The sequence below is a fragment of the Musa acuminata genome, chromosome BXJ3-1 (genome assembly GCF_036884655.1).
Source record: "Musa acuminata AAA Group cultivar baxijiao chromosome BXJ3-1, Cavendish_Baxijiao_AAA, whole genome shotgun sequence".
Lineage (NCBI taxonomy): Eukaryota > Viridiplantae > Streptophyta > Magnoliopsida > Zingiberales > Musaceae > Musa > Musa acuminata.
In genome coordinates, this window is record NC_088349.1 from 27,343,403 (window position 1) to 27,367,726 (window position 24,324).

Genomic DNA, 24,324 nt, shown 5'->3' on the forward strand with positions numbered 1-24,324 from the left:
GATTCCCAAAAAGATGTTCATCGTCGTGCGAAGATTGGTGCGCAAAATCCGCAAAAAACACAAAAACTGCGTATAGAGATTGTGTTACCTAGGGAGATCGTATATCCCTGTTTCCTTGCAGATCCTTAGGAGAGGGTGAAGGAGGTCAAGCGTCCTCCTCTCTAGCGGTGATCCACACAGCAGGGTTGCGACGACGCTCCTCTAAACTCCAGGCCTACTCTGAGGTGGAGAGGGAGAGGAGAATAGGAAGGGCAAGCAAAGACTCTAGCCTATGAGGCTGTGAATCCCTCCTATTTATAGAGATCCCGTGTCAAAACCCTAATGGGTCCTTTCCCTAGTGGGTATTGGATCTGCATCCAATAAGACAAGGGCTCCGTCGGATATCTCATATCCGAACCTCTACTCATCGCAATGCCTACCATATGTGTGTGACCCTCTAGGCCTAATATCGAGCTGGCCGTGAGTCATACCTGTCAGAACTCCTTCTAATAACTAAGTGAATTATTATCTCTGTAATAATTCACTCGACTCATCGACTACGGAAGTACTAGGCCACTACGCCGTAGTCCCCAGACGATACAGGGGAATCCAATCCATTGGACCTGTCTGTCCTCAGTTACCATGTACCTATAGTCCCTCATCCATCTAATATCCCAGAGACCGTATATCGAGCATGGTGCTGTCAGACCCATACGGTTTCTACTCGAGTCTCGCTCTAATCGGATTCTCCCGGAGAACTCTTTCTCTCTCAACCCGAATGACCCTGGCCAGGGATTTGTCTGAGCAAGAACACATGGGATATTCCTCTCATGATACCGAGAGTGGATGATCCTCTATCGACACTCAATAGCCCTCGTAAGGTCGACTACCACTCCCAATGACCAGCTGTACTAGATCTGGGAACAGCCAAACCTATAAGTCTGGTATCAAAGAGTGGAGCACTCATACAGGACATCCTTGGTGTCTCAAGTCTAAGAACCAGATACACCACTAGGACTACGGAATCGTTGTCTGACAATAAGGCATCATCAACCATCCAGCATTCCGTAAGCGGATCAATCAGTGAACTCATTCTCCAATGAGCACCTGTACTGTATCCCTAATGTCACTACACGAGCAGCTATGAGACCAGCTGCATCCATCATATGGACGGGTATACAGCACACCAGTCTATCCGGTTATCACGATGTCCCTCTCGAGTAACCTATGACCGGGATTATTTAGGATATGTGTTTAAAGGTGAATCGATCTCATTATCGTGATCTCATCACGATCCGATTCCCATTGCACAAATCCAAGGACATCACAATATATATGCATTTATGCAATAGTTATAAAGTGATATACGCCAAAATATAATAAGCAAAAAGATTCTGTATCAAGTCACACGTGCCATCACTCACGTGATTGGCTTGCTGGGCACTTATGACTAGCATGTGCCGGCCGCGACGTGCACATAGGCGAGGGACGAAACACCCGAAACCGGTGCGATCGTACCAGCACTAAAGCATCGGATCCCATCAGAACTCTGAAGTTAAGCGTGCTTGGGCTAGAGTAGTACTAGGATGGGTGACCCCTCGGGAAGTCCTCGTGTTGCACTCCTTTTTGCGTCCCGAGATACGAAACATCTCCCGTAGACCTCCGAGACGATTGTTTTCGGGCACGGAATTTGCCGTGACCGCTACGCAGTCAGTATCGTGGGGCTCGGAAAGAGCTTTCCGGATTGGGGTCGCAATTGCGATTCCGAGATCGTTCGAGAAAGTGCCGATAGTTTCGGCGCGAGCTTGCCGTGATCGATACGCAGTCGTCGGGCTAGGGCTCGGAGAGAGCTTGCGATAGGGATTTCGGGATCGTTCGAGAAAGCGCCCACGGTTTCGTGACTTGCAAGGGGCTCCGGACGTCGATGCGCCGGCCGCGACGTGCACATAGGCGAGGGACGAAGCACCCGAAACCGGTGCGATCGTACCAGCACTAAAGCACCGGATCCCATCAGAACTCCGAAGTTATGCGTGCTTGGGCGAGAGTAGTACTATGATGGGTGACCCCCCGGGAAGTCCTCGTGTTGCACTCCTTTTTGCGTCCCGAGATACGAAACATCTCCCGTAGACCTCCGAGGCGATTGTTTTCGGGCACGGAATTTGCCGTGACAGCTACGCAGTCAGTATCGTGGGGCTCGGAAAGAGCTTTCCGGATTGGGGTCGCAATAGCGATTCCGAGATCGTTCGAGAAAGTGCCGATGGTTTCGGCGCGAGCTTGCCGTGACCGATACGCAGTCATCGGTCTAGGGCTCGGAGAGAGCTTGCAATAGGGATTTCGTGATCGTTCGAGAAAGCGCCGACGGTTTCGTGACTGGCAAGAGGCTCCGGACGTGGATGTGCCGGCCGCGACGTGCACATAGGCGAGGGACGAAGCACCCAAAACCGGTGCGATCGTACCAGCACTAAAGCACCAGATCCCATCAGAACTCCGAAGTTAAGCGTGCCTGGGCGAGAGTAGTACTAGGATGGGTGACCCCCCGGGAAGTCCTCGTGTTGCACTCCTTTTTGCGTCCCGGCCTCGACGTGCACATAAGCAAGGGACGAAGCACTCGAAATCGGTGCGATCGTACAAGCACTTAAGCACCGGATCCCATCAGAACTCCGAAGTTAAGCGTGCTTGGGCGAGAGTAGTACTAGGATGGGTGACCCCCCGGGAAGTGCTCGTGTTGCACTCCTTTTTGCGTCCCGAGATACGAAACATCTCCCGTAGACCTCCGAGACGATTGTTTTCGGGCACGGAATTTGCCGTGACCGCTACGCAGTCAGTATCGTGGGGCTCGGAAAGAGCTTTCCGGATTGGGGTCGCAATAGCGATTCCGAGATCGTTCGAGAAAGTGCCGATGGTTTCGGCGCGAGCTTGCCGTGACAGATACGCAGTCGTCGGGCTAGGGCTCGGAGAGAGCTTGCAATAGGGATTTCGTGATCGTTCGAGAAAGCGCCGACGGTTTCGTGACTGGCAAGAGGCTACGTGGATGTGCCGGCCGAGACGTGCACATAAGCGAGGGACGAAGCACCCAAAACCGGTGCGATCGTACCAGCACTAAAGCACCGGATCCCATCAGAACTACGAAGTCAAGCGTGCTTGGGCGAGAGTAGTACTAGGATGGGTGACCCCCCGGGAAGTCCTCGTGTTGCACTCCTTTTTGCGTCCCGAGATACGAAACATCTCCCGTAGACCTCCGAGACGATTGTTTTCGGGCACGGAATTTGCCGTGACCGCTACGCAGTCAGTATCGTGGGGCTCGGAAAGAGCTTTCCGGATTGGGGTCGCAATAGCGATTCCGAGATCTTTCGAGAAAGTGTCGATGGTTTCGGCGCGAGCTTGCCGTGATCGATACGCAGTCGTCGGGCTAGGGCTCGGAGAGAGCTTGCAATAGGGATTTCGGGATCGTTCGAGAAAGCGCCGACGGTTTCGTGACTAGCAAAAGGCTCCGGACGTGGATGTGCCGGCCGCGACGTGCACATAGGCGAGGGACGAAACACCCGAAACCGGTGCGATCGTACCAGCACTAAAGCACCGGATCCCATCAGAACTCTGAAGTTAAGCGTGCTTGGGCTAGAGTAGTACTAGGATGGGTGACCCCCCGGGAAGTCCTCGTGTTGCACTCCTTTTTGCGTCCCGAGATACGAAACATCTCCCGTAGACCTCCGAGACGATTGTTTTCGGGCACGGAATTTGCCGTGACCGCTACGCAGTCAGTATCGTGGGGCTCGGAAAGAGCTTTCCGGATTGGGGTCGCAATAGCGATTCCGAGATCTTTCGAGAAAGTGCCGATGGTTTCGGCGCGAGCTTGCCGTGACCGATACGCAGTCGTCGGGCTAGGGCTCGGAGAAAGTTTGCAATAGGGATTTCGGGATCGTTCGAGAAAGCGCCGACGGTTTCGTGACTGGCAAGAGGCTCCGGACGTGGATGTGCCGGCCGCGACGTGCACATAGGCGAGGGTCGAAACACCCGAAACCGGTGCAATCGTACCAGCACTAAAGCACCGGATCCCATCAGAACTCTGAAGTTAAGCGTGCTTGGGCGAGAGTAGTACTAGGATGGGTGACCCCCCGGGAAGTCCTCGTGTTGCACTCCTTTTTGCGTCCCGAGATACGAAACATCTCCCGTAGACCTCCGAGACGATTGTTTTCGGGCACGGAATTTGCCGTGACCGCTACGCAGTCAGTATCGTGGGGCTCGGAAAGAGCTTTCCGGATTGGGGTCGCAATTGCGATTCCGAGATCGTTCGAGAAAGTGCCGATAGTTTCGGCGCGAGCTTGCCGTGATCGATACGCAGTCGTCGGGCTAGGGCTCGGAGAGAGCTTGCGATAGGGATTTCGGGATCGTTCGAGAAAGCGCCGACGGTTTCGTGACTTGCAAGGGGCTCCGGACGTCGATGCGCCGGCCGCGACGTGCACATATGCAAGGGACGAAGCACCCGAAACCGGTGCGATCGTACCAGCACTAAAGCTCCGGATCCCATCAGAACTCCGAAGTTATGCGTGCTTGGGCGAGAGTAGTACTATGATGGGTGACCCCCCGTGTTGTCCTCGTGTTGCACTCCTTTTTGCGTCCCGAGATACGAAACATCTCCCGTAGACCTCCGAGGCGATTGTTTTCGGGCACGGAATTTGCCGTGACCGCTACGCTGTCAGTATCGTGGGGCTCGGAAAGAGCTTTCCGGATTGGGGTCGCAATAGCGATTCCGAGATCGTTCGAGAAAGTGCCGATGGTTTCGGCGCGATCTTGCCGTGACCGATACGCAGTCATCGGGCTAGGGCTCGGAAAGAGCTTGCAATAGGGATTTCGTGATCGTTCGAGAAAGCGCCGACGGTTTCGTGACTTGCAAAAGGCTCCGGACGTGGATGTGCCGGCCGCGACGTGCACATAGGCGAGGGACGAAGCACCCAAAACCGTTGCGATCGTACCAGCACTGAAGCACCAGATCCCATCAGAACTCCGAAGTTAAGCATGCCTGGGCGAGAGTAGTACTAGGATGGGTGACCCCCCGGGAAGTCCTCGTGTTGCACTCCTTTTTGCGTCCCGAGATACGAAACATCTCCCGTAGACCTCCGAGACGATTGTTTCGGACGTTGATGCGCCGGCCTCGACGTGCACATAGGCAAGGGACGAAGCACCCGAAACCGGTGCGATCGTACCAGCACTTAAGCACCGGATCTCATCAGAACTCCGAAGTTAAGCGTGCTTGGGCGAGAGTAGTACTAGGATGGGTGACCCCCCGGGAAGTGCTCGTGTTGCACTCCTTTTTGCGTCCCGAGATACGAAACATCTCCCGTAGACCTCCGAGACGATTGTTTTAGGGCACGGAATTTGCCGTGACCGCTACGCAGTCAGTATCGTGGGGCTCGGAAAGAGCTTTCCGGATTGGGGTCGCAATAGCGATTCCGAGATCGTTCGAGAAAATGCCGATGGTTTCGGCGCGAGCTTGCCGTGACAGATACGCAGTCGTCGGGCTAGGGCTCGGAGAGAGCTTGCAATAGGGATTTCGTGATCGTTCGAGAAAGCGCCGACGGTTTCGTGACTGGCAAGAGGCTCCGGACGTGGATGTGCCGGCCGCGACGTGCACATAAGCGAGGGACGAAGCACCCAAAACCGGTGCGATCGTACCAGCACTAAAGCACCGGATCCCATCAGAACAACGAAGTCAAGCGTGCTTGGGCGAGAGTAGTACTAGGATGGGTGACCCCCCGGGAAGTCCTCGTGTTGCACTCCTTTTTGCGTCCCGAGATACGAAACATCTCCCGTAGACCTCCGAGACGATTGTTTTCGGGAACGGAATTTGCCGTGACCGCTACGCAGTCAGTATCGTGGGGCTCGGAAAGAGCTTTCCGGATTGGGGTCGCAATAGCGATTCCGAGATCTTTCGAGAAAGTGCCGATGGTTTCGGCGCGAGCTTGCCGTGACCGATACGCAGTCGTCGGGCTAGGGCTCAGAGAGAGTTTGCAATAGGGATTTCGGGATCGTTCGAGAAAGCGCCGACGGTTTCGTGACTGGCAAGAGGCTCCGGACGTGGATGTGCCGGCCGCGACGTGCACATAGGCGAGGGTCGAAACACCCGAAACCGGTGCGATCGTACCAGCACTAAAGCACCGGATCCCATCAGAACTCTGAAGTTAAGCGTGCTTGGGCGAGAGTAGTACTAGGATGGGTGACCCCCCGGGAAGTCCTCGTGTTGCACTTCTTTTTGCGTCCCGAGATACGAAACATCTCCCGTAGACCTCCGAGACGATTGTTTTCGGGCACGGAATTTGCCGTGACCGCTACGCAGTCAGTATCGTGGGGCTCAATTGCGATTGCGATTCCGAGATCGTTCGAGAAAGTGCCGATAGTTTCGGCGCGAGCTTGCCGTGATCGATACGCAGTCGTCGGGCTAGGGCTCGGAGAGAGCTTGCGATAGGGATTTCGGGATCGTTCGAGAAAGCGCCCACGGTTTCGTGACTTGCAAGGGGCTCCGGACGTCGATGCGCCGGCCGCGACGTGCACATAGGCGAGGGACGAAGCACCCGAAACCGGTGCGATCGTACCAGCACTAAAGCACCGGATCCCATCAGAACTCCGAATTTAAGCGTGCTTGGGCGAGAGTAGTACTATGATGGGTGACCCCCCGGGAAGTCCTCGTGTTGCACTCCTTTTTGCGTCCCGAGATACGAAACATCTCCCGTAGACCTCCGAGACGATTGTTTTCGGGAACGGAATTTGCCGTGACCGCTACGCAGTCAGTATCGTGGGGCTCGGAAAGAGCTTTCCGGATTGGGGTCGCAATAGCGATTCCGAGATCTTTCGAGAAAGTGCCGATGGTTTCGGCGCGAGCTTGCCGTGACCGATACGCAGTCGTCGGGCTAGGGCTCAGAGAGAGTTTGCAATAGGGATTTCGGGATCGTTCGAGAAAGCGCCGACGGTTTCGTGACTGGCAAGAGGCTCCGGACGTGGATGTGCCGGCCGCGACGTGCACATAGGCGAGGGTCGAAACACCCGAAACCGGTGCGATCGTACCAGCACTAAAGCACCGGATCCCATCAGAACTCTGAAGTTAAGCGTGCTTGGGCGAGAGTAGTACTAGGATGGGTGACCCCCCGGGAAGTCCTCGTGTTGCACTCCTTTTTGCGTCCCGAGATACGAAACATCTCCCGTAGACCTCCGAGACGATTGTTTTCGGGCACGGAATTTGCCGTGACCGCTACGCAGTCAGTATCGTGGGGCTCGGAAAGAGCTTTCCGGATTGGGGTCGCAATAGCGATTCCGAGATCTTTCGAGAAAGTGTCGATGGTTTCGGCGCGAGCTTGCCGTGATCGATACGCAGTCGTCGGGCTAGGGCTCGGAGAGAGCTTGCAATAGGGATTTCGGGATCGTTCGAGAAAGCGCCGACGGTTTCGTGACTTGCAAAAGGCTCCGGACGTGGATGTGCCGGCCGCGACGTGCACATAGGCGAGGGACGAAACACCCGAAACCGGTGCGATCGTACCAGCACTAAAGCACCGGATCCCATCAGAACTCTGAAGTTAAGCGTGCTTGGGCTAGAGTAGTACTAGGATGGGTGACCCCCCGGGAAGTCCTCGTGTTGCACTCCTTTTTGCGTCCCGAGATACGAAACATCTCCCGTAGACCTCCGAGACGATTGTTTTCGGGCACGGAATTTGCCGTGACCGCTACGCAGTCAGTATCGTGGGGCTCGGAAAGAGCTTTCCGGATTGGGGTCGCAATTGCGATTCCGAGATCGTTCGAGAAAGTGCCGATAGTTTCAGCGCGAGCTTGCCGTGATCGATACGCAGTCGTCGGGCTAGGGCTCGGAGAGAGCTTGCGATAGGGATTTCGGGATCGTTCGAGAAAGCGCCGACGGTTTCGTGACTTGCAAGGGGCTCCGGACGTCGATGCGCCGGCCGCGACGTGCACATAGGCGAGGGACGAAGCACCCGAAACCGGTGCGATCGTACCAGCACTAAAGCACCGGATCCCATCAGAACTCCGAAGTTAAGCGTGCTTGGGCGAGAGTAGTACTATGATGGGTGACCCCCCGGGAAGTCCTCGTGTTGCACTCCTTTTTGCGTCCCGAGATACGAAACATCTCCCGTAGACCTCCGAGACGATTGTTTTCGGGAACGGAATTTGCCGTGACCGCTACGCAGTCAGTATCGTGGGGCTCGGAAAGAGCTTTCCGGATTGGGGTCGCAATAGCGATTCCGAGATCTTTCGAGAAAGTGCCGATGGTTTCGGCGCGAGCTTGCCGTGACCGATACGCAGTCGTTGGGCTAGGGCTCGGAGAAAGTTTGCAATAGGGATTTCGGGATCGTTCGAGAAAGCGCCGACGGTTTCGTGACTGGCAAGAGGCTCCGGACGTGGATGTGCCGGCCGCGACGTGCACATAAGCGAGGGACGAAGCACCCTAAACCGGTGCGATCGTACCAGCACTAAAGCACCGGATCCCATCAGAACTACGAAGTCAAGCGTGCTTGGGCGAGATTAGTACTAGGATGGGTGACCCCCCGGGAAGTCCTCGTGTTGCACTTCTTTTTGCGTCCCGAGATACGAAACATCTCCCGTAGACCTCCGAGACGATTGTTTTCGGGCACGGAATTTGCCGTGACCGCTACGCAGTCAGTATCGTGGGGCTCGGAAAGAGCTTTCCGGATTGGGGTCGCAATTGCGATTCCGAGATCGTTCGAGAAAGTGCCGATAGTTTCGGCGCGAGCTTGCCGTGATCGATACGCAGTCGTCGGGCTAGGGCTCGGAGAGAGCTTGCGATAGGGATTTCGGGATCGTTCGAGAAAGCGCCCACGGTTTCGTGACTTGCAAGGGGCTCCGGACGTGGATGCGCCGGCCGCGACGTGCACATAGGCGAGGGACGAAGCACCCGAAACCGGTGCGATCGTACCAGCACTAAAGCACCGGATCCCATCAGAACTCCGAATTTAAGCGTGCTTGGGCGAGAGTAGTACTATGATGGGTGACCCCCCGGGAAGTCCTCGTGTTGCACTCCTTTTTGCGTCCCGAGATACGAAACATCTCCCGTAGACCTCCGAGACGATTGTTTTCGGGAACGGAATTTGCCGTGACCGCTACGCAGTCAGTATCGTGGGGCTCGGAAAGAGCTTTCCGGATTGGGGTCGCAATAGCGATTCCGAGATCTTTCGAGAAAGTGCCGATGGTTTCGGCGCGAGCTTGCCGTGACCGATACGCAGTCGTCGGGCTAGGGCTCAGAGAGAGTTTGCAATAGGGATTTCGGGATCGTTCGAGAAAGCGCCGACGGTTTCGTGACTGGCAAGAGGCTCCGGACGTGGATGTGCCGGCCGCGACGTGCACATAGGCGAGGGTCGAAACACCCGAAACCGGTGCGATCGTACCAGCACTAAAGCACCGGATCCCATCAGAACTCTGAAGTTAAGCGTGCTTGGGCGAGAGTAGTACTAGGATGGGTGACCCCCCGGGAAGTCCTCGTGTTGCACTCCTTTTTGCGTCCCGAGATACGAAACATCTCCCATAGACCTCCGAGACGATTGTTTTCGGGCACGGAATTTGCCGTGACCGCTACGCAGTCAGTATCGTGGGGCTCGGAAAGAGCTTTCCGGATTGGGGTCGCAATAGTGATTCCGAGATCTTTCGAGAAAGTGTCGATGGTTTCGGCGCGAGCTTGCCGTGATCGATACGCAGTCGTCGGGCTAGGGCTCGGAGAGAGCTTGCAATAGGGATTTCGGGATCGTTCGAGAAAGCGCCGACGGTTTCGTGACTTGCAAAAGGCTCCGGACGTGGATGTGCCGGCCGCGACGTGCACATAGGCGAGGGACGAAACACCCGAAACCGGTGCGATCGTACCAGCACACGAGCACCGGATCCCATCAGAACTCTGAAGTTAAGCGTGCTTGGGCTAGAGTAGTACTAGGATGGGTGACCCCCCGGGAAGTCCTCGTGTTGCACTCCTTTTTGCGTCCCGAGATACGAAACATCTCCCGTAGACCTCCGAGACGATTGTTTTCGGGCACGGAATTTGCCGTGACCGCTACGCAGTCAGTATCGTGGGGCTCGGAAAGAGCTTTCCGGATTGGGGTCGCAATTGCGATTCCGAGATCGTTCGAGAAAGTGCCGATAGTTTCGGCGCGAGCTTGCCGTGATCGATACGTAGTCGTCGGGCTAGGGCTCGGAGAGAGCTTGCGATAGGGATTTCGGGATCGATCGAGAAAGCGCCCACGGTTTCGTGACTTGCAAGGGGCTCCGGACGTCGATGCGCCGGCCGCGACGTGCACATAGGCGAGGGACGAAGCACCCGAAACCGGTGCGATCGTACCAGCACTAAAGCACCGGATCCCATCAGAACTCCGAAGTTAAGCGTGCTTGGGCGAGAGTAGTACTATGATGGGTGACCCCCCGGGAAGTCCTCGTGTTGCACTCCTTTTTGCGTCCCGAGATACGAAACATCTCCCGTAGACCTCCGAGACGATTGTTTTCGGGAACGGAATTTGCCGTGACCGCTACGCAGTCAGTATCGTGGGGCTCGGAAAGAGCTTTCCGGATTGGGGTCGCAATAGCGATTCCGAGATCTTTCGAGAAAGTGCCGATGGTTTCGGCGCGAGCTTGCCGTGACCGATACGCAGTCGTCGGGCTAGGGCTCGGAGAAAGTTTGCAATAGGGATTTCGGGATCGTTCGAGAAAGCGCCGACGGTTTCGTGACTGGCAAGAGGCTCCGGACGTGGATGTGCCGGCCGCGACGTGCACATAAGCGAGGGACGAAGCACCCTAAACCAGTGCGATCGTACCAGCACTAAAGCACCGGATCCTATCAGAACTACGAAGTCAAGCGTGCTTGGGCGAGAGTAGTACTAGGATGGGTGACCCCCCGGGAAGTCCTCGTGTTGCACTCCTTTTTGCGTCCCGAGATACGAAACATCTCCCGTAGACCTCCGAGACGATTGTTTTCGGGCACGGAATTTGCCGTGACCGCTACGCAGTCAGTATCGTGGGGCTCGGAAAGAGCTTTCCGGATTGGGGTCGCAATTGCGATTCCGAGATCGTTCGAGAAAGTGCCGATAGTTTCGGCGCGAGCTTGCCGTGATCGATACGCAGTCGTCGGGCTAGGGCTCGGAGAGAGCTTGCGATAGGGATTTCGGGATCGTTCGAGAAAGCGCCCACGGTTTCGTGACTTGCAAGGGGCTCCGGACGTCGATGCGCCGGCCGCGACGTGCACATAGGCGAGGGACGAAGCACCCGAAACCGGTGCGATCGTACCAGCACTAAAGCACCGGATCCCATCAGAACTCCGAAGTTAAGCGTGCTTGGGCGAGAGTAGTACTATGATGGGTGACCCCCCGGGAAGTCCTCGTGTTGCACTCCTTTTTGCGTCCCGAGATACGAAACATCTCCCGTAGACCTCCGAGACGATTGTTTTCGGGAACGGAATTTGCCGTGACCGCTACGCAGTCAGTATCGTGGGGCTCGGAAAGAGCTTTCCGGATTGGGGTCGCAATAGCGATTCCGAGATCTTTCGAGAAAGTGCCGATGGTTTCGGCGCGAGCTTGCCGTGACCGATACGCAGTCGTCGGGCTAGGGCTCAGAGAGAGTTTGCAATAGGGATTTCGGGATCGTTCGAGAAAGCGCCGACGGTTTCGTGACTGGCAAGAGGCTCCGGACGTGGATGTGCCGGCCGCGACATGCACATAGGCGAGGGTCGAAACACCTGAAACCGGTGCGATCGTACCAGCACTAAAGCACCGGATCCCATCAGAACTCTGAAGTTAAGCGTGCTTGGGCGAGAGTAGTACTAGGATGGGTGACCCCCCGGGAAGTCCTCGTGTTGCACTCCTTTTTGCGTCCCGAGATACGAAACATCTCCCGTAGACCTCCGAGACGATTGTTTTCGGGCACGGAATTTGCCGTGACCGCTACGCAGTCAGTATCGTGGGGCTCGGAAAGAGCTTTCCGGATTGGGGTCGCAATAGCGATTCCGAGATCTTTCGAGAAAGTGTCGATGGTTTCGGCGCGAGCTTGCCGTGATCGATACGCAGTCGTCGGGCTAGGGCTCGGAGAGAGCTTGCAATAGGGATTTCGGGATCGTTCGAGAAAGCGCCGACGGTTTCGTGACTTGCAAAAGGCTCCGGACGTGGATGTGCCGGCCGCGACGTGCACATAGGCGAGGGACGAAACACCCGAAACCGGTGCGATCGTACCAGCACTAAAGCACCGGATCCCATCAGAACTCTGAAGTTAAGCGTGCTTGGGCTAGAGTAGTACTAGGATGGGTGACCCCCCGGGAAGTCCTCGTGTTGCACTCCTTTTTGCGTCCCGAGATACGAAACATCTCCCGTAGACCTCCGAGACGATTGTTTTCGGGCACGGAATTTGCCGTGACCGCTATGCAGTCAGTATCGTGGGGCTCGGAAAGAGCTTTCCGGATTGGGGTCGCAATTGCGATTCCGAGATCGTTCGAGAAAGTGCCGATAGTTTCGGCGCGAGCTTGCCGTGATCGATACGCAGTCGTCGGGCTAGGGCTCGGAGAGAGCTTGCGATAGGGATTTCGGGATCGTTCGAGAAAGCGCCCACGGTTTCGTGACTTGCAAGGGGCTCCGGACGTCGATGCGCCGGCCGCGACGTGCACATATGCGAGGGACGAAGCACCCGAAACCGGTGCGATCGTACCAGCACTAAAGCACCGGATCCCATCAGAACTCCGAAGTTAAGCGTGCTTGGGCGAGAGTAGTACTATGATGGGTGACCCCCCGGGAAGTCCTCGTGTTGCACTCCTTTTTGCGTCCCGAGATACGAAACATCTCCCGTAGACCTCCGAGACGATTGTTTTCGGGAACGGAATTTGCCGTGACCTTTACGCAGTCAGTATCGTGGGGCTCGGAAAGAGCTTTCCGGATTGGGGTCGCAATAGCGATTCCGAGATCTTTCGAGAAAGTGCCGATGGTTTCGGCGCGAGCTTGCCGTGACCGATACGCAGTCGTCGGGCTAGGGCTCAGAGAGAGTTTGCAATAGGGATTTCGGGATCGTTCGAGAAAGCGCCGACGGTTTCGTGACTGGCAAGAGGCTCCGGACGTGGATGTGCCGGCCGCGACGTGCACATAGGCGAGGGTCGAAACACTCGAAACCGGTGCGATCGTACCAGCACTAAAGCACCGGATCCCATCAGAACTCTGAAGTTAAGCGTGCTTGGGCGAGAGTAGTACTAGGATGGGTGACACCCCGGGAAGTCCTCGTGTTGCACTCCTTTTTGCGTCCCGAGATACGAAACATCTCCCGTAGACCTCCGAGACGATTGTTTTCGGGCACGGAATTTGCCGTGACCGCTACGCAGTCAGTATCGTGGGGCTCGGAAAGAGCTTTCCGGATTGGGGTCGCAATAGCGATTCCGAGATCTTTCGAGAAAGTGTCGATGGTTTCGGCGCGAGCTTGCCGTGATCGATACGCATTCGTCGGGCTAGGGCTCGGAGAGAGCTTGCAATAGGGATTTCGGGATCGTTCGAGAAAGCGCCGACGGTTTCGTGACTTGCAAAAGGCTCCGGACGTGGATGTGCCGGCCGCGACGTGCACATAGGCGAGGGACGAAACACCCGAAACCGGTGCGATCGTACCAGCACTAAAGCACCGGATCCCATCAGAACTCTGAAGTTAAGCGTGCTTGGGCTAGAGTAGTACTAGGATGGGTGACCCCCCGGGAAGTCCTCGTGTTGCACTCCTTTTTGCGTCCCGAGATACGAAACATCTCCCGTAGACCTCCGAGACGATTGTTTTCGGGCACGGAATTTGCCGTGACCGCTACGCAGTCAGTATCGTGGGGCTCGGAAAGAGCTTTCCGGATTGGGGTCGCAATTGCGATTCCGAGATCGTTCGAGAAAGTGCCGATAGTTTCGGCGCGAGCTTGCCGTGATCGATACGCAGTCGTCGGGCTAGGGCTCGGAGAGAGCTTGCGATAGGGATTTCGGGATCGTTCGAGAAAGCGCCCACGGTTTCGTGACTTGCAAGGGGCTCCGGACGTCGATGCGCCGGCCGCGACGTGCACATAGGCGAGGGACGAAGCACCCGAAACCGGTGCGATCGTACCAGCACTAAAGCACCGGATCCCATCAGAACTCCGAAGTTAAGCGTGCTTGGGCGAGAGTAGTACTATGATGGGTGACCCCCCGGGAAGTCCTCGTGTTGCACTCCTTTTTGCGTCCCGAGATACGAAACATCTCCCGTAGACCTCCGAGACGATTGTTTTCGGGAACGGAATTTGCCGTGACCGCTACGCAGTCAGTATCGTGGGGCTCGGAAAGAGCTTTCCGGATTGGGGTCGCAATAGCGATTCCGAGATCTTTCGAGAAAGTGCCGATGGTTTCGGCGCGAGTTTGCCGTGACCGATACGCAGTCGTCGGGCTAGGGCTCGGAGAAAGTTTGCAATAGGGATTTCGGGATCGTTCGAGAAAGCACCGACGGTTTCGTGACTGGCAAGAGGCTCCGGACGTGGATGTGCCGGCCGCGACGTGCACATAGGCGAGGGTCGAAACACCCGAAACCGGTGCGATCGTACCAGCACTAAAGCACCGGATCCCATCAGAACTCTGAAGTTAAGCGTGCTTGGGCGAGAGTAGTACTAGGATGGGTGACCCCCCGGGAAGTCCTCGTGTTGCACTCCTTTTTGCGTCCCGAGATACGAAACATCTCCCGTAGACCTCCGAGACGATTGTTTTCGGGCACGGAATTTGCCGTGACCGCTACGCAGTCAGTATCGTGGGGCTCGGAAAGAGCTTTCCGGATTGGGGTCGCAATTGCGATTCCGAGATCGTTCGAGAAAGTGCCGATAGTTTCGGCGCGAGCTTGCCGTGATCGATACGCAGTCGTCGGGCTAGGGCTCGGAGAGAGCTTGCGATAGGGATTTCGGGATCGTTCGAGAAAGCGCCGACGGTTTCGTGACTTGCAAGGGGCTCCGGACGTCGATGCGCCGGCCGCGACGTGCACATATGCAAGGGACGAAGCACCCGAAACCGGTGCGATCGTACCAGCACTAAAGCACCGGATCCCATCAGAACTCCGAAGTTATGCGTGCTTGGGCGAGAGTAGTACTATGATGGGTGACCTCCCGGGAAGTCCTCGTGTTGCACTCCTTTTTGCGTCCCGAGATACGAAACATCTCCCGTAGACCTCCGAGGCGATTGTTTTCGGGCACGGAATTTGCCGTGACCGCTACGCTGTCAGTATCGTGGGGCTCGGAAAGAGCTTTCCGGATTGGGGTCGCAATAGCGATTCCGAGATCGTTCGAGAAAGTGCCGATGGTTTCGGCGCGAGCTTGCCGTGACCGATACGCAGTCATCGGGCTAGGGCTCGGAGAGAGCTTGCAATAGGGATTTCGTGATCGTTCGAGAAAGCGCCGACGGTTTCGTGACTGGCAAGAGGCTACGGACGTGGATGTGTCGGCCGCGACGTGCACATAGGCGAGGGACGAAGCACCCAAAACCGTTGCGATCGTACCAGCACTGAAGCACCAGATCCCATCAGAACTCCGAAGTTAAGCATGCCTGGGCGAGAGTAGTACTAGGATGGGTGACCCCCCGGGAAGTCCTCGTGTTGCACTCCTTTTTGCGTCCCGAGATACGAAACATCTCCCGTAGACCTCCGAGACGATTGTTTCGGACGTTGATGCGCCGGCCTCGACGTGCACATAGGCAAGGGACGAAGCACCCGAACCGGTGCGATCGTACCAGCACTTAAGCACCGGATCTCATCAGAACTCCGAAGTTAAGCGTGCTTGGGCGAGAGTAGTACTAGGATTGGTGACCCCCCGGGAAGTGCTCGTGTTGCACTCCTTTTTGCGTCCCGAGATACGAAACATCTCCCGTAGACCTCCGAGACGATTGTTTTAGGGCACGGAATTTGCCGTGACCGCTACGCAATCAGTATCGTGGGGCTCGGAAAGAGCTTTCCGGATTGGGGTCGCAATAGCGATTCCGAGATCGTTCGAGAAAGTGCCGATGGTTTCTGCGCGAGCTTGCCGTGACCGATACGCAGTCGTCGGGCTAGGGCTCGGAGAGAGCTTACAATAGGGATTTCGTGATAGTTCGAGAAAGCGCCGACGGTTTCGTGACTGGCAAGAGGCTCCGGACGTGGATGTGCCGGCCGCGACGTGCACATAAGCGAGGGACGAAGCACCCGAAACCGGTGCGATCGTACCAGCACTAAAGCACCGGATCCCATCAGAACTCCGAAATTAAGCGTGCTTGGGCGAGAGTAGTACTAGGATGGGTGACCCCCCGGGAAGTCCTCATGTTGCACTCCTTTTTGCGTCCCGAGATACGAAACATCTCCCGTAGACCTCCGAGACGATTGTTTTCGGGCAAGGGATTTGCCGTGACAGCTACGCAGTCTGTATCGTGGGACTCGGAAAGAGCTTTCCGGATTGGGGTCGCAATAGCGATTCCGAGATCGTTCGAGAAAGTGCCGATGGTTTCGGCGCGAGCTTGCCGTGACCGATACGCAATCGTCGGGCTAGGGCTCGGAGAGAGCTTGCAATAGGGATTTCGGGATCGTTCGAGAAAGCGCCGACGGTTTCGTGACTTGCAAGAGGCTCCGGACGTGGATGCGCCGGCCGCGACGTGCACATAGGCGAGGGACGAAACACCCGAAACCGGTGCGATCGTACCAGCACTAAAGCATCGGATCCCATCAGAACTCTGAAGTTAAGCGTGCTTGGGCGAGAGTAGTACTAGGATGGGTGACCCCCCGGGAAGTCCTCGTGTTGCACTCCTTTTTGCGTCCCGAGATACGAAACATCTCCCGTAGACCTCCGAGACGATTGTTTTCGGGCACAGAATTTGCCGTGACCGCTACGCAGTCAGTATCGTGGGGCTCAGAAAGAGCTTTCCGGATTAGGGTCGCAATAGCGATTCCGAGATCGTTCGAGAAAGTGCCGATGGTTTCGGCGCGAGCTTGCCGTGACCGATACGCAGTCGTCGGGCTAGGGCTCGGAGAGAGCTTGCAATAGGGATTTCGTGATCGTTCGAGAAAGTGCCGACGGTTTCGTGACTTGCAAGAGGCTCCGGACGTGGATGCGCCGGCCGCGACGTGCACATAGGCGAGGGACGAAGCTCCCGAAACCGGTGCAATCGTACCAGCACTAAAGCACCGGATCCCATCAGAACTCTGAAGTTAAGCGTGCTTGGGCGAGAGTAGTACTAGGATGGGTGACCCCCCGGGAAGTCCTCGTGTTGCACTCCTTTTTGCGTCCCGAGATACGAAACATCTCCCGTAGACCTCCGAGACATGTGCCGGCCGCGACGTGCACATAGGCGAGGGTCGAAACACCCGAAACCGGTGCGATCGTACCAGCACTAAAGCACCGGATCCCATCAGAACTCTGATGTTAAGCGTGCTTGGGCGAGAGTAGTACTAGGATGGGTGACCCCCCGGGAAGTCCTCGTGTTGCACTCCTTTTTGCGTCCCGAGATACGAAACATCTCCCGTAGACCTCCGAGACGATTGTTTTCGGGCACGGAATTTGCCGTGACCGCTACGCAGTCAGTATCGCGGGGCTCGGAAAGAGCTTTCCGGATTGGGGTCGCAATAGCGATTCCGAGATCTTTCGAGAAAGTGTCGATGGTTTCGGCGCGAGCTTGCCGTGATCGATACGCAGTCGTCGGGCTAGGGCTCGGAGAGAGCTTGCAATAGGGATTTCGGGATCGTTCGAGAAAGCGCCGACGGTTTCGTGACTTGCAAAAGGCTCCGGACGTGGATGTGCCGGCCGCGACGTGCACATAGGCGAGGGACGAAACACCCGAAACCGGTGCGATCGTACCAGCACTAAAGCACCGGATCCCATCAGAACTCTGAAGTTAAGCGTGCTTGGGCTAGAGTAGTACTAGGATGGGTGACCCCCCGGGAAGTCCTCGTGTTGCACTCCTTTTTGCGTCCCGAGATACGAAACATCTCCCGTAGACCTCCGAGACGATTGTTTTCGGGCACGGAATTTGCCGTGACCGCTACGCAGTCAGTATCGTGGGGCTCGGAAAGAGCTTTCCGGATTGGGGTCGCAATTGCGATTCCGAGATCGTTCGAGAAAGTGCCGATAGTTTCGGCGCGAGCTTGCCGTGATCGATACGCAGTCGTCGGGCTAGGGCTCGGAGAGAGCTTGCGATAGGGATTTCGGGATCGTTCGAGAAAGCGCCCACGGTTTCGTGACTTGCAAGGGGCTCCGGACGTCGATGCGCCGGCCGCGACGTGCACATAGGCGAGGGACGAAGCACCCGAAACCGGTGCGATCGTACCAGCACTAAAGCACCGGATCCCATCAGAACTCCGAAGTTAAGCGTGCTTGGGCGAGAGTAGTACTATGATGGGTGACCCCCCGGGAAGTCCTCGTGTTGCACTCCTTTTTGCGTCCCGAGATACGAAACATCTCCCGTAGACCTCCGAGACGATTGTTTTCGGGAACGGAATTTGCCGTGACCGCTACGCAGTCAGTATCGTGGGGCTCGGAAAGAGCTTTCCGGATTGGGGTCGCAATAGCGATTCCGAGATCTTTCGAGAAAGTGCCGATGGTTTCGGCGCGAGCTTGCCGTGACCGATACGCAGTCGTCGGGCTAGGGCTCGGAGAAAGTTTGCAATAGGGATTTCGGGATCGTTCGAGAAAGCGCCGACGGTTTCGTGACTGGCAAGAGGCTCCGGACGTGGATGTGCCGGCCGCGACGTGCACATAGGCGAGGGACGAAGCACCCGAAATCGGTGCGATCGTACCAGCACTAAAGCACCGGATCCCATTAGAACTCCGAAGTTAAGCGTGCTTGGGCAAGAGTAGTACTAGGATGGGTGACCCCCCGGGAAGTCCTCGTGTTGCACTCCTTTTTGCGTCCCGAGATACGAAACATCTCCCGTAGACCTCCGAGACGATTGTTTTCGGGCACGGAATTTGCCGTGACCGCTACGCAGTCAGTATCGTGGGGCTCGGAAAAAGCTTTCCGGATTGGGGTCGCAATAGCGATTGCGAGATCGTTCGAGAAAGTGCCGATGGTTTCGGCATGAGCTTGCCGTGACCCATACGCAATCGTCGGGCTAGGGCTCGGAGAGAGCTTGCAATAGGGATTTCGTGATCGTTCGAGAAAGTGCCGACGGTTTCGTGACATGCAAGAGGCTCCGGACGTGGATGCGCCGGCCGCGACGTGCACATAGGCGAGGGACGAATCTCCCGAAACCGGTGCAATCGTACCAGCACTAAAGCACCGGATCCCATCAGAACTCCGAAGTTAAGCGTGCTTGGGCGAGAGTAGTACTAGGATGGGTGACCCCCCGGGAAGTCCTCGTGTTGCACTCCTTTTTGCGTCCCGAGATACGAAACATCTCCCGTAGACCTCCGAGACGATTGTTTTCGGGCACGGAATTTGCCGTGACCGCTACGCTATCAGTATCGTGGGGCTCAGAAAGAGCTTTCCGGATTAGGGTCGCAATAGCGATTCCGAGATCGTTCGAGAAAGTGCCGATGGTTTCGGCGCGAGCTTGCCGTGAACGATACGCAGTCGTCGGGCTAGGGCTCGGAGAGAGCTTGCAATAGGGATTTCGTGATCGTTCGAGAAAGTGCCGACGGTTTCGTGACTTGCAAGAGGCTCCGGACGTGGATGCGCCGGCCGCGACGTGCACATAGGCGAGGGACGAAGCTCCCAAAACCGGTGCAATCGTACCAGCACTAAAGCACCGGATCCCATCAGAACTCTGAAGTTAAGCGTGCTTGGGCGAGAGTAGTACTAAGATGGGTGACCCCCCGGGAAGTCCTCGTGTTGCACTCCTTTTTGCGTCCCGAGATACGAAACATCTCCCGTAGACCTCCGAGACGATTGTTTTCGGGCATGGAATTTGCCTTGACCGCTACGCTGTCAGTATCGTGGGGCTCGGAAAGAGCTTTCCGGATTGGGGTCGCAATAGCGATTCCGAGATCGTTCGAGAAAGTGCCGATGGTTTCGGCGCGAGCTTGCCGTGACCGATACGCAGTCGTCGGGCTAGGGCTCGGAGAGAGCTTGCAATAGGGATTTCGTGATCGTTCGAGAAAGTGCCGACGGTTTCGTGACTTGCAAGAGGCTCCGGACGTGGATGTGCCGGCCGCTACGTGCACATAAGCGAGGGACGAAGCACCCGAAATCGGTGCGATCGTACCAGCACTAAAGCACCGGATCCCATCAGAACTCCGAAGTTAAGCGTGCTTGGGCAAAAGTAGTACTAGGATGGGTGACCCCCCGGGAAGTCCTCGTGTTGCACTCCTTTTTGCGTCCCGAGATACGAAACATCTCCCGTAGACCTCCGAGACGATTGTTTTCGGGCACGGAATTTGCCGTGACCGCTACGCAGTCAGTATCGTGGGGCTCGGAAAGAGCTTTTCGGATTGGGGTCGCAATAGCGATTGCGAGATCGTTCGAGAAAGTGCCGATGGTTTCGGCACGAGCTTGCCGTGACCCATACGCAATCGTCGGGCTAGGGCTCGGAGAGAGCTTGCAATAGGGATTTCGTGATCGTTCGAGAAAGTGCCGACGGTTTCGTGACTTGCAAGAGGCTCCGGACGTGGATGCGCCGGCCGCGACGTGCACATAGGCGAGGGACGAAGCTCCCGAAACCGGTGCAATCGTACCAGCACTAAAGCACCGGATCCCATCAGAACTCCGAAGTTAAGCGTGCTTGGGCGAGAGTAGTACTAGGATGGGTGACCCCCCGGGAAGTCCTCGTGTTGCACTCCTTTTTGCGTCCCGAGATACGAAACATCTCCCGTAGACCTCCGAGACGATTGTTTTCGGGCACGGAATTTGCCGTGACCGCTACGCAGTCAGTATCGTGGGGCTCAGAAAGAGCTTTCCGGATTAGGGTCGCAATAGCGATTCCGAGATCGTTCGAGAAAGTGCCGATGGTTTCGGCGCGAGCTTGCCGTGACCGATACGCAGTCGTCGGGCTAGGGCTCGGAGAGAGCTTGCAATAGGGATTTCGTGATCGTTCGAGAAAGTGCCGACGGTTTCGTGACTTGCAAGAGGCTCCGGACGTGGATGCGCCGGCCGCAACGTGCACATAGGCGAGGGACGAAGCTCCCAAAACCGGTGCAATCGTACCAGCACTAAAGCACCGGATCCCATCAGAACTCTGAAGTTAAGCGTGCTTGGGCGAGAGTAGTACTAAGATGGGTGACCCCCCGGGAAGTCCTCGTGTTGCACTCCTTTTTGCGTCCCGAGATACGAAACATCTCCCGTAGACCTCCGAGACGATTGTTTTCGGGCATGGAATTTGCCTTGACCGCTACGCTGTCAGTATCGTGGGGCTCGGAAAGAGCTTTCCGGATTGGGGTCGCAATAGCGATTCCGAGATCGTTCGAGAAAGTGCCGATGGTTTCGGCGCGAGCTTGCCGTGACCGATACGCAGTCGTCGGGCTAGGGCTCGGAGAGAGCTTGCAATAGGGATTTCGTGATCGTTCGAGAAAGTGCCGACGGTTTCGTGACTTGCAAGAGGCTCCGGACGTGGATGTGCCGGCCGCTACGTGCACATAAGCGAGGGACGAAGCACTCGAAATCGGTGCGATCGTACCAGCACTAAAGCACCGGATCCCATCAGAACTCCGAAGTTAAGCGTGCTTGGGCAAGAGTAGTACTAGGATGGGTGAACCCTCGGGAAGTCCTCGTGTTGCACTCCTTTTTGCATCCCGAGATACGAAACATCTCCCGTAGACCTCCGAGACGATTGTTTTCGGGCACGGAATTTGCCGTGACCGCTACGCAGTCAGTATCGTGGGGCTCGGAAAAAGCTTTCCGGATTGGGGTCGCAATAGCGATTGCGAGATCGTTCGAGAAAGTGCCGATGGTTTCGGCATGAGCTTGCCGTGACCCATACGCAATCGTCGGGCTAGGGCTCGGAGAGAGCTTGCAATAGGGATTTCGTGATCGTTCGAGAAAGTGCCGACGGTTTCGTGACTTGCAAGAGGCTCCGGACGTGGATGCGCCGGCGGCGACGTGCACATAGGCGAGGGACGAATCTCCCGAAACCGGTGCAATCGTACCAGCACTAAAGTACCGGATCTTATCAGAACTCCGAAGTTAAGCGTGCTTGGGCGAGAGTAGTACTAGGATGGGTGACCCCCCGGGAAGTCCTCGTGTTGCACTCCTTTTTGCGTCCCGAGATACGAAACATCTCCCTTAGACCTCCGAGACGATTGTTTTCGGGCACGGAATTTGCCGTGACCGCTACGCTGTCAGTATCGTGGGGCTCAGAAAGAGCTTTCCGGATTAGGGTCGCAATAGCGATTCCGAGATCGTTCGAGAAAGTGCCGATGGTTTCGACGCGAGCTTGCCGTGACCGATACGCAGTCGTCGGGCTAGGGCTCGGAGAGAGCTTGCAATAGGGATTTCGTGATCGTTCGAGAAAGTGCCGACGGTTTCGTGACTTGCAAGAGGCTCCGGACGTGGATGCGCCGGCCGCGACGTGCACATAGGCGAGGGACGAAGCTCCCAAAACCGGTGCAATCGTACCAGCACTAAAGCACCGGATCCCATCAGAACTCTGAAGTTAAGCGTGCTTGGGCGAGAGTAGTACTAAGATGGGTGACCCCCCGGGAAGTCCTCGTGTTGCACTCCTTTTTGCGTCCTGAGATACGAAACATCTCCCGTAGACCTCCGAGACGATTGTTTTCGGGCATGGAATTTGCCTTGACCGCTACGCTGTCAGTATCGTGGGGCTCGGAAAGAGCTTTCCGGATTGGGTTCGCAATAGCGATTCCGAGATCGTTCGAGAAAGTGCCGATGGTTTCGGCGCGAGCTTGCCGTGACCGATACGCAGTCGTCGGGCTAGGGCTCGGAGAGAGCTTGCAATAGGGATTTCGTGATCGTTCGAGAAAGTGCCGACGGTTTCGTGACTTGCAAGAGGCTCCGGACGTGGATGTGCCGGCCGCTACGTGCACATAAGCGAGGGACGAAGCACCCGAAATCGGTGCGATCGTACCAGCACTAAAGCACCGGATCCCATCAGAACTCCGAAGTTAAGCGTGCTTGGGCAAGAGTAGTACTAGGATGGGTGACCCCCCGGGAAGTCCTCGTGTTGCACTCCTTTTTGCGTCCCGAGATACGAAACATCTCCCGTAGACCTCCGAGACGATTGTTTTCGGGCACGGAATTTGCCGTGACCGCTACGCAGTCAGTATCGTGGGGCTCGGAAAAAGCTTTCCGGATTGGGGTCGCAATAGCGATTGCGAGATCGTTCGAGAAAGTGCCGATGGTTTCGGCATGAGCTTGCCGTGACCCATACGCAATCGTCGGGCTAGGGCTCGGAGAGAGCTTGCAATAGGGATTTCGTGATCGTTCGAGAAAGTGCCGACGGTTTCGTGACTTGCAAGAGGCTCCGGACGTGGATGCGCCGGCGGCGACGTGCACATAGGCGAGGGACGAATCTCCCGAAACCGGTGCAATCGTACCAGCACTAAAGTACCGGATCTTATCAGAACTCCGAAGTTAAGCGTGCTTGGGCGAGAGTAGTACTAGGATGGGTGACCCCCCGGGAAGTCCTCGTGTTGCACTCCTTTTTGCGTCCCGAGATACGAAACATCTCCCTTAGACCTCCGAGACGATTGTTTTCGGGCACGGAATTTGCCGTGACCGCTACGCTGTCAGTATCGTGGGGCTCAGAAAGAGCTTTCCGGATTAGGGTCGCAATAGCGATTCCGAGATCGTTCGAGAAAGTGCCGATGGTTTCGACGCGAGCTTGCCGTGACCGATACGCAGTCGTCGGGCTAGGGCTCGGAGAGAGCTTGCAATAGGGATTTCGTGATCGTTCGAGAAAGTGCCGACGGTTTCGTGACTTGCAAGAGGCTCCGGACGTGGATGCGCCGGCCGCGACGTGCACATAGGCGAGGGACGAAGCTCCCAAAACCGGTGCAATCGTACCAGCACTAAAGCACCGGATCCCATCAGAACTCTGAAGTTAAGCGTGCTTGGGCGAGAGTAGTACTAAGATGGGTGACCCCCCGGGAAGTCCTCGTGTTGCACTCCTTTTTGCGTCCTGAGATACGAAACATCTCCCGTAGACCTCCGAGACGATTGTTTTCGGGCATGGAATTTGCCTTGACCGCTACGCTGTCAGTATCGTGGGGCTCGGAAAGAGCTTTCCGGATTGGGGTCGCAATAGCGATTCCGAGATCGTTCGAGAAAGTGCCGATGGTTTCGGCGCGAGCTTGCCGTGACCGATACGCAGTCGTCGGGCTAGGGCTCGGAGAGAGCTTGCAATAGGGATTTCGTGATCGTTCGAGAAAGTGCCGACGGTTTCGTGACTTGCAAGAGGCTCCGGACGTGGATGTGCCGGCCGCTACGTGCACAT

At 56.4% G+C, this 24,324-nt stretch overlaps 51 non-coding genes across 51 annotated transcripts; all 51 read left to right on the forward strand.

Annotated features, from left to right (window-relative positions):
* The first annotated feature begins 1,483 nt into the window (after positions 1 to 1,483).
* LOC135629930 (5S ribosomal RNA) lies at positions 1,484 to 1,602 on the forward strand. Its single transcript, XR_010493491.1, has one exon. It is a non-coding gene; the product is annotated as a 5S ribosomal RNA (ribosomal RNA).
* A 350-nt stretch (positions 1,603 to 1,952) lies between these two features.
* Positions 1,953 to 2,071, forward strand: LOC135630554 (5S ribosomal RNA). Its single transcript, XR_010494076.1, has one exon. It is a non-coding gene; the product is annotated as a 5S ribosomal RNA (ribosomal RNA).
* A 350-nt stretch (positions 2,072 to 2,421) lies between these two features.
* LOC135630467 (5S ribosomal RNA) lies at positions 2,422 to 2,540 on the forward strand. The gene has a single exon (XR_010493992.1). It is a non-coding gene; the product is annotated as a 5S ribosomal RNA (ribosomal RNA).
* A 54-nt stretch (positions 2,541 to 2,594) lies between these two features.
* LOC135629845 (5S ribosomal RNA) lies at positions 2,595 to 2,713 on the forward strand. The gene has a single exon (XR_010493409.1). It is a non-coding gene; the product is annotated as a 5S ribosomal RNA (ribosomal RNA).
* A 346-nt stretch (positions 2,714 to 3,059) lies between these two features.
* LOC135629846 (5S ribosomal RNA) lies at positions 3,060 to 3,178 on the forward strand. Its single transcript, XR_010493410.1, has one exon. It is a non-coding gene; the product is annotated as a 5S ribosomal RNA (ribosomal RNA).
* A 350-nt stretch (positions 3,179 to 3,528) lies between these two features.
* LOC135629780 (5S ribosomal RNA) lies at positions 3,529 to 3,647 on the forward strand. Its single transcript, XR_010493347.1, has one exon. It is a non-coding gene; the product is annotated as a 5S ribosomal RNA (ribosomal RNA).
* A 350-nt stretch (positions 3,648 to 3,997) lies between these two features.
* LOC135630402 (5S ribosomal RNA) lies at positions 3,998 to 4,116 on the forward strand. Its single transcript, XR_010493925.1, has one exon. It is a non-coding gene; the product is annotated as a 5S ribosomal RNA (ribosomal RNA).
* Positions 4,117 to 4,466: 350 nt separating this feature from the next.
* On the forward strand, positions 4,467 to 4,585 carry LOC135630033 (5S ribosomal RNA). The gene has a single exon (XR_010493591.1). It is a non-coding gene; the product is annotated as a 5S ribosomal RNA (ribosomal RNA).
* Positions 4,586 to 4,935: 350 nt separating this feature from the next.
* LOC135629911 (5S ribosomal RNA) lies at positions 4,936 to 5,054 on the forward strand. The gene has a single exon (XR_010493472.1). It is a non-coding gene; the product is annotated as a 5S ribosomal RNA (ribosomal RNA).
* Positions 5,055 to 5,166: 112 nt separating this feature from the next.
* On the forward strand, positions 5,167 to 5,285 carry LOC135630513 (5S ribosomal RNA). Its single transcript, XR_010494036.1, has one exon. It is a non-coding gene; the product is annotated as a 5S ribosomal RNA (ribosomal RNA).
* A 350-nt stretch (positions 5,286 to 5,635) lies between these two features.
* LOC135629981 (5S ribosomal RNA) lies at positions 5,636 to 5,754 on the forward strand. The gene has a single exon (XR_010493541.1). It is a non-coding gene; the product is annotated as a 5S ribosomal RNA (ribosomal RNA).
* A 350-nt stretch (positions 5,755 to 6,104) lies between these two features.
* On the forward strand, positions 6,105 to 6,223 carry LOC135630366 (5S ribosomal RNA). The gene has a single exon (XR_010493891.1). It is a non-coding gene; the product is annotated as a 5S ribosomal RNA (ribosomal RNA).
* A 329-nt stretch (positions 6,224 to 6,552) lies between these two features.
* LOC135630559 (5S ribosomal RNA) lies at positions 6,553 to 6,671 on the forward strand. The gene has a single exon (XR_010494081.1). It is a non-coding gene; the product is annotated as a 5S ribosomal RNA (ribosomal RNA).
* Positions 6,672 to 7,021: 350 nt separating this feature from the next.
* LOC135630381 (5S ribosomal RNA) lies at positions 7,022 to 7,140 on the forward strand. The gene has a single exon (XR_010493905.1). It is a non-coding gene; the product is annotated as a 5S ribosomal RNA (ribosomal RNA).
* Positions 7,141 to 7,490: 350 nt separating this feature from the next.
* Positions 7,491 to 7,609, forward strand: LOC135629781 (5S ribosomal RNA). Its single transcript, XR_010493348.1, has one exon. It is a non-coding gene; the product is annotated as a 5S ribosomal RNA (ribosomal RNA).
* A 350-nt stretch (positions 7,610 to 7,959) lies between these two features.
* Positions 7,960 to 8,078, forward strand: LOC135630226 (5S ribosomal RNA). The gene has a single exon (XR_010493755.1). It is a non-coding gene; the product is annotated as a 5S ribosomal RNA (ribosomal RNA).
* A 350-nt stretch (positions 8,079 to 8,428) lies between these two features.
* On the forward strand, positions 8,429 to 8,547 carry LOC135629875 (5S ribosomal RNA). The gene has a single exon (XR_010493438.1). It is a non-coding gene; the product is annotated as a 5S ribosomal RNA (ribosomal RNA).
* A 350-nt stretch (positions 8,548 to 8,897) lies between these two features.
* On the forward strand, positions 8,898 to 9,016 carry LOC135630560 (5S ribosomal RNA). The gene has a single exon (XR_010494082.1). It is a non-coding gene; the product is annotated as a 5S ribosomal RNA (ribosomal RNA).
* Positions 9,017 to 9,366: 350 nt separating this feature from the next.
* Positions 9,367 to 9,485, forward strand: LOC135630382 (5S ribosomal RNA). Its single transcript, XR_010493906.1, has one exon. It is a non-coding gene; the product is annotated as a 5S ribosomal RNA (ribosomal RNA).
* Positions 9,486 to 9,835: 350 nt separating this feature from the next.
* Positions 9,836 to 9,954, forward strand: LOC135629954 (5S ribosomal RNA). Its single transcript, XR_010493515.1, has one exon. It is a non-coding gene; the product is annotated as a 5S ribosomal RNA (ribosomal RNA).
* A 350-nt stretch (positions 9,955 to 10,304) lies between these two features.
* LOC135630227 (5S ribosomal RNA) lies at positions 10,305 to 10,423 on the forward strand. Its single transcript, XR_010493756.1, has one exon. It is a non-coding gene; the product is annotated as a 5S ribosomal RNA (ribosomal RNA).
* A 350-nt stretch (positions 10,424 to 10,773) lies between these two features.
* Positions 10,774 to 10,892, forward strand: LOC135629944 (5S ribosomal RNA). The gene has a single exon (XR_010493506.1). It is a non-coding gene; the product is annotated as a 5S ribosomal RNA (ribosomal RNA).
* Positions 10,893 to 11,242: 350 nt separating this feature from the next.
* LOC135630228 (5S ribosomal RNA) lies at positions 11,243 to 11,361 on the forward strand. Its single transcript, XR_010493757.1, has one exon. It is a non-coding gene; the product is annotated as a 5S ribosomal RNA (ribosomal RNA).
* Positions 11,362 to 11,711: 350 nt separating this feature from the next.
* Positions 11,712 to 11,830, forward strand: LOC135630383 (5S ribosomal RNA). Its single transcript, XR_010493907.1, has one exon. It is a non-coding gene; the product is annotated as a 5S ribosomal RNA (ribosomal RNA).
* A 350-nt stretch (positions 11,831 to 12,180) lies between these two features.
* Positions 12,181 to 12,299, forward strand: LOC135629782 (5S ribosomal RNA). Its single transcript, XR_010493349.1, has one exon. It is a non-coding gene; the product is annotated as a 5S ribosomal RNA (ribosomal RNA).
* Positions 12,300 to 12,649: 350 nt separating this feature from the next.
* LOC135630229 (5S ribosomal RNA) lies at positions 12,650 to 12,768 on the forward strand. The gene has a single exon (XR_010493758.1). It is a non-coding gene; the product is annotated as a 5S ribosomal RNA (ribosomal RNA).
* Positions 12,769 to 13,118: 350 nt separating this feature from the next.
* Positions 13,119 to 13,237, forward strand: LOC135629879 (5S ribosomal RNA). Its single transcript, XR_010493442.1, has one exon. It is a non-coding gene; the product is annotated as a 5S ribosomal RNA (ribosomal RNA).
* Positions 13,238 to 13,587: 350 nt separating this feature from the next.
* LOC135629783 (5S ribosomal RNA) lies at positions 13,588 to 13,706 on the forward strand. Its single transcript, XR_010493350.1, has one exon. It is a non-coding gene; the product is annotated as a 5S ribosomal RNA (ribosomal RNA).
* A 350-nt stretch (positions 13,707 to 14,056) lies between these two features.
* Positions 14,057 to 14,175, forward strand: LOC135630230 (5S ribosomal RNA). The gene has a single exon (XR_010493759.1). It is a non-coding gene; the product is annotated as a 5S ribosomal RNA (ribosomal RNA).
* Positions 14,176 to 14,525: 350 nt separating this feature from the next.
* LOC135630384 (5S ribosomal RNA) lies at positions 14,526 to 14,644 on the forward strand. The gene has a single exon (XR_010493908.1). It is a non-coding gene; the product is annotated as a 5S ribosomal RNA (ribosomal RNA).
* Positions 14,645 to 14,994: 350 nt separating this feature from the next.
* On the forward strand, positions 14,995 to 15,113 carry LOC135630533 (5S ribosomal RNA). The gene has a single exon (XR_010494055.1). It is a non-coding gene; the product is annotated as a 5S ribosomal RNA (ribosomal RNA).
* A 350-nt stretch (positions 15,114 to 15,463) lies between these two features.
* On the forward strand, positions 15,464 to 15,582 carry LOC135629913 (5S ribosomal RNA). Its single transcript, XR_010493474.1, has one exon. It is a non-coding gene; the product is annotated as a 5S ribosomal RNA (ribosomal RNA).
* Positions 15,583 to 15,693: 111 nt separating this feature from the next.
* Positions 15,694 to 15,812, forward strand: LOC135629917 (5S ribosomal RNA). The gene has a single exon (XR_010493478.1). It is a non-coding gene; the product is annotated as a 5S ribosomal RNA (ribosomal RNA).
* A 350-nt stretch (positions 15,813 to 16,162) lies between these two features.
* LOC135629881 (5S ribosomal RNA) lies at positions 16,163 to 16,281 on the forward strand. The gene has a single exon (XR_010493444.1). It is a non-coding gene; the product is annotated as a 5S ribosomal RNA (ribosomal RNA).
* Positions 16,282 to 16,631: 350 nt separating this feature from the next.
* LOC135630566 (5S ribosomal RNA) lies at positions 16,632 to 16,750 on the forward strand. The gene has a single exon (XR_010494088.1). It is a non-coding gene; the product is annotated as a 5S ribosomal RNA (ribosomal RNA).
* Positions 16,751 to 17,100: 350 nt separating this feature from the next.
* Positions 17,101 to 17,219, forward strand: LOC135630404 (5S ribosomal RNA). The gene has a single exon (XR_010493927.1). It is a non-coding gene; the product is annotated as a 5S ribosomal RNA (ribosomal RNA).
* Positions 17,220 to 17,314: 95 nt separating this feature from the next.
* LOC135630571 (5S ribosomal RNA) lies at positions 17,315 to 17,433 on the forward strand. The gene has a single exon (XR_010494093.1). It is a non-coding gene; the product is annotated as a 5S ribosomal RNA (ribosomal RNA).
* A 350-nt stretch (positions 17,434 to 17,783) lies between these two features.
* On the forward strand, positions 17,784 to 17,902 carry LOC135629785 (5S ribosomal RNA). Its single transcript, XR_010493352.1, has one exon. It is a non-coding gene; the product is annotated as a 5S ribosomal RNA (ribosomal RNA).
* A 350-nt stretch (positions 17,903 to 18,252) lies between these two features.
* LOC135630232 (5S ribosomal RNA) lies at positions 18,253 to 18,371 on the forward strand. The gene has a single exon (XR_010493761.1). It is a non-coding gene; the product is annotated as a 5S ribosomal RNA (ribosomal RNA).
* A 350-nt stretch (positions 18,372 to 18,721) lies between these two features.
* Positions 18,722 to 18,840, forward strand: LOC135630506 (5S ribosomal RNA). The gene has a single exon (XR_010494029.1). It is a non-coding gene; the product is annotated as a 5S ribosomal RNA (ribosomal RNA).
* Positions 18,841 to 19,190: 350 nt separating this feature from the next.
* On the forward strand, positions 19,191 to 19,309 carry LOC135630206 (5S ribosomal RNA). Its single transcript, XR_010493735.1, has one exon. It is a non-coding gene; the product is annotated as a 5S ribosomal RNA (ribosomal RNA).
* Positions 19,310 to 19,659: 350 nt separating this feature from the next.
* LOC135630483 (5S ribosomal RNA) lies at positions 19,660 to 19,778 on the forward strand. Its single transcript, XR_010494007.1, has one exon. It is a non-coding gene; the product is annotated as a 5S ribosomal RNA (ribosomal RNA).
* Positions 19,779 to 20,128: 350 nt separating this feature from the next.
* LOC135629798 (5S ribosomal RNA) lies at positions 20,129 to 20,247 on the forward strand. Its single transcript, XR_010493365.1, has one exon. It is a non-coding gene; the product is annotated as a 5S ribosomal RNA (ribosomal RNA).
* A 350-nt stretch (positions 20,248 to 20,597) lies between these two features.
* On the forward strand, positions 20,598 to 20,716 carry LOC135630207 (5S ribosomal RNA). The gene has a single exon (XR_010493736.1). It is a non-coding gene; the product is annotated as a 5S ribosomal RNA (ribosomal RNA).
* Positions 20,717 to 21,066: 350 nt separating this feature from the next.
* LOC135630486 (5S ribosomal RNA) lies at positions 21,067 to 21,185 on the forward strand. Its single transcript, XR_010494009.1, has one exon. It is a non-coding gene; the product is annotated as a 5S ribosomal RNA (ribosomal RNA).
* Positions 21,186 to 21,535: 350 nt separating this feature from the next.
* Positions 21,536 to 21,654, forward strand: LOC135629902 (5S ribosomal RNA). Its single transcript, XR_010493464.1, has one exon. It is a non-coding gene; the product is annotated as a 5S ribosomal RNA (ribosomal RNA).
* Positions 21,655 to 22,004: 350 nt separating this feature from the next.
* LOC135629822 (5S ribosomal RNA) lies at positions 22,005 to 22,123 on the forward strand. Its single transcript, XR_010493387.1, has one exon. It is a non-coding gene; the product is annotated as a 5S ribosomal RNA (ribosomal RNA).
* Positions 22,124 to 22,473: 350 nt separating this feature from the next.
* On the forward strand, positions 22,474 to 22,592 carry LOC135630487 (5S ribosomal RNA). The gene has a single exon (XR_010494010.1). It is a non-coding gene; the product is annotated as a 5S ribosomal RNA (ribosomal RNA).
* Positions 22,593 to 22,942: 350 nt separating this feature from the next.
* Positions 22,943 to 23,061, forward strand: LOC135630441 (5S ribosomal RNA). The gene has a single exon (XR_010493967.1). It is a non-coding gene; the product is annotated as a 5S ribosomal RNA (ribosomal RNA).
* Positions 23,062 to 23,411: 350 nt separating this feature from the next.
* Positions 23,412 to 23,530, forward strand: LOC135629823 (5S ribosomal RNA). The gene has a single exon (XR_010493388.1). It is a non-coding gene; the product is annotated as a 5S ribosomal RNA (ribosomal RNA).
* A 350-nt stretch (positions 23,531 to 23,880) lies between these two features.
* LOC135630488 (5S ribosomal RNA) lies at positions 23,881 to 23,999 on the forward strand. Its single transcript, XR_010494011.1, has one exon. It is a non-coding gene; the product is annotated as a 5S ribosomal RNA (ribosomal RNA).
* The last annotated feature ends 325 nt before the right edge of the window (positions 24,000 to 24,324 follow it).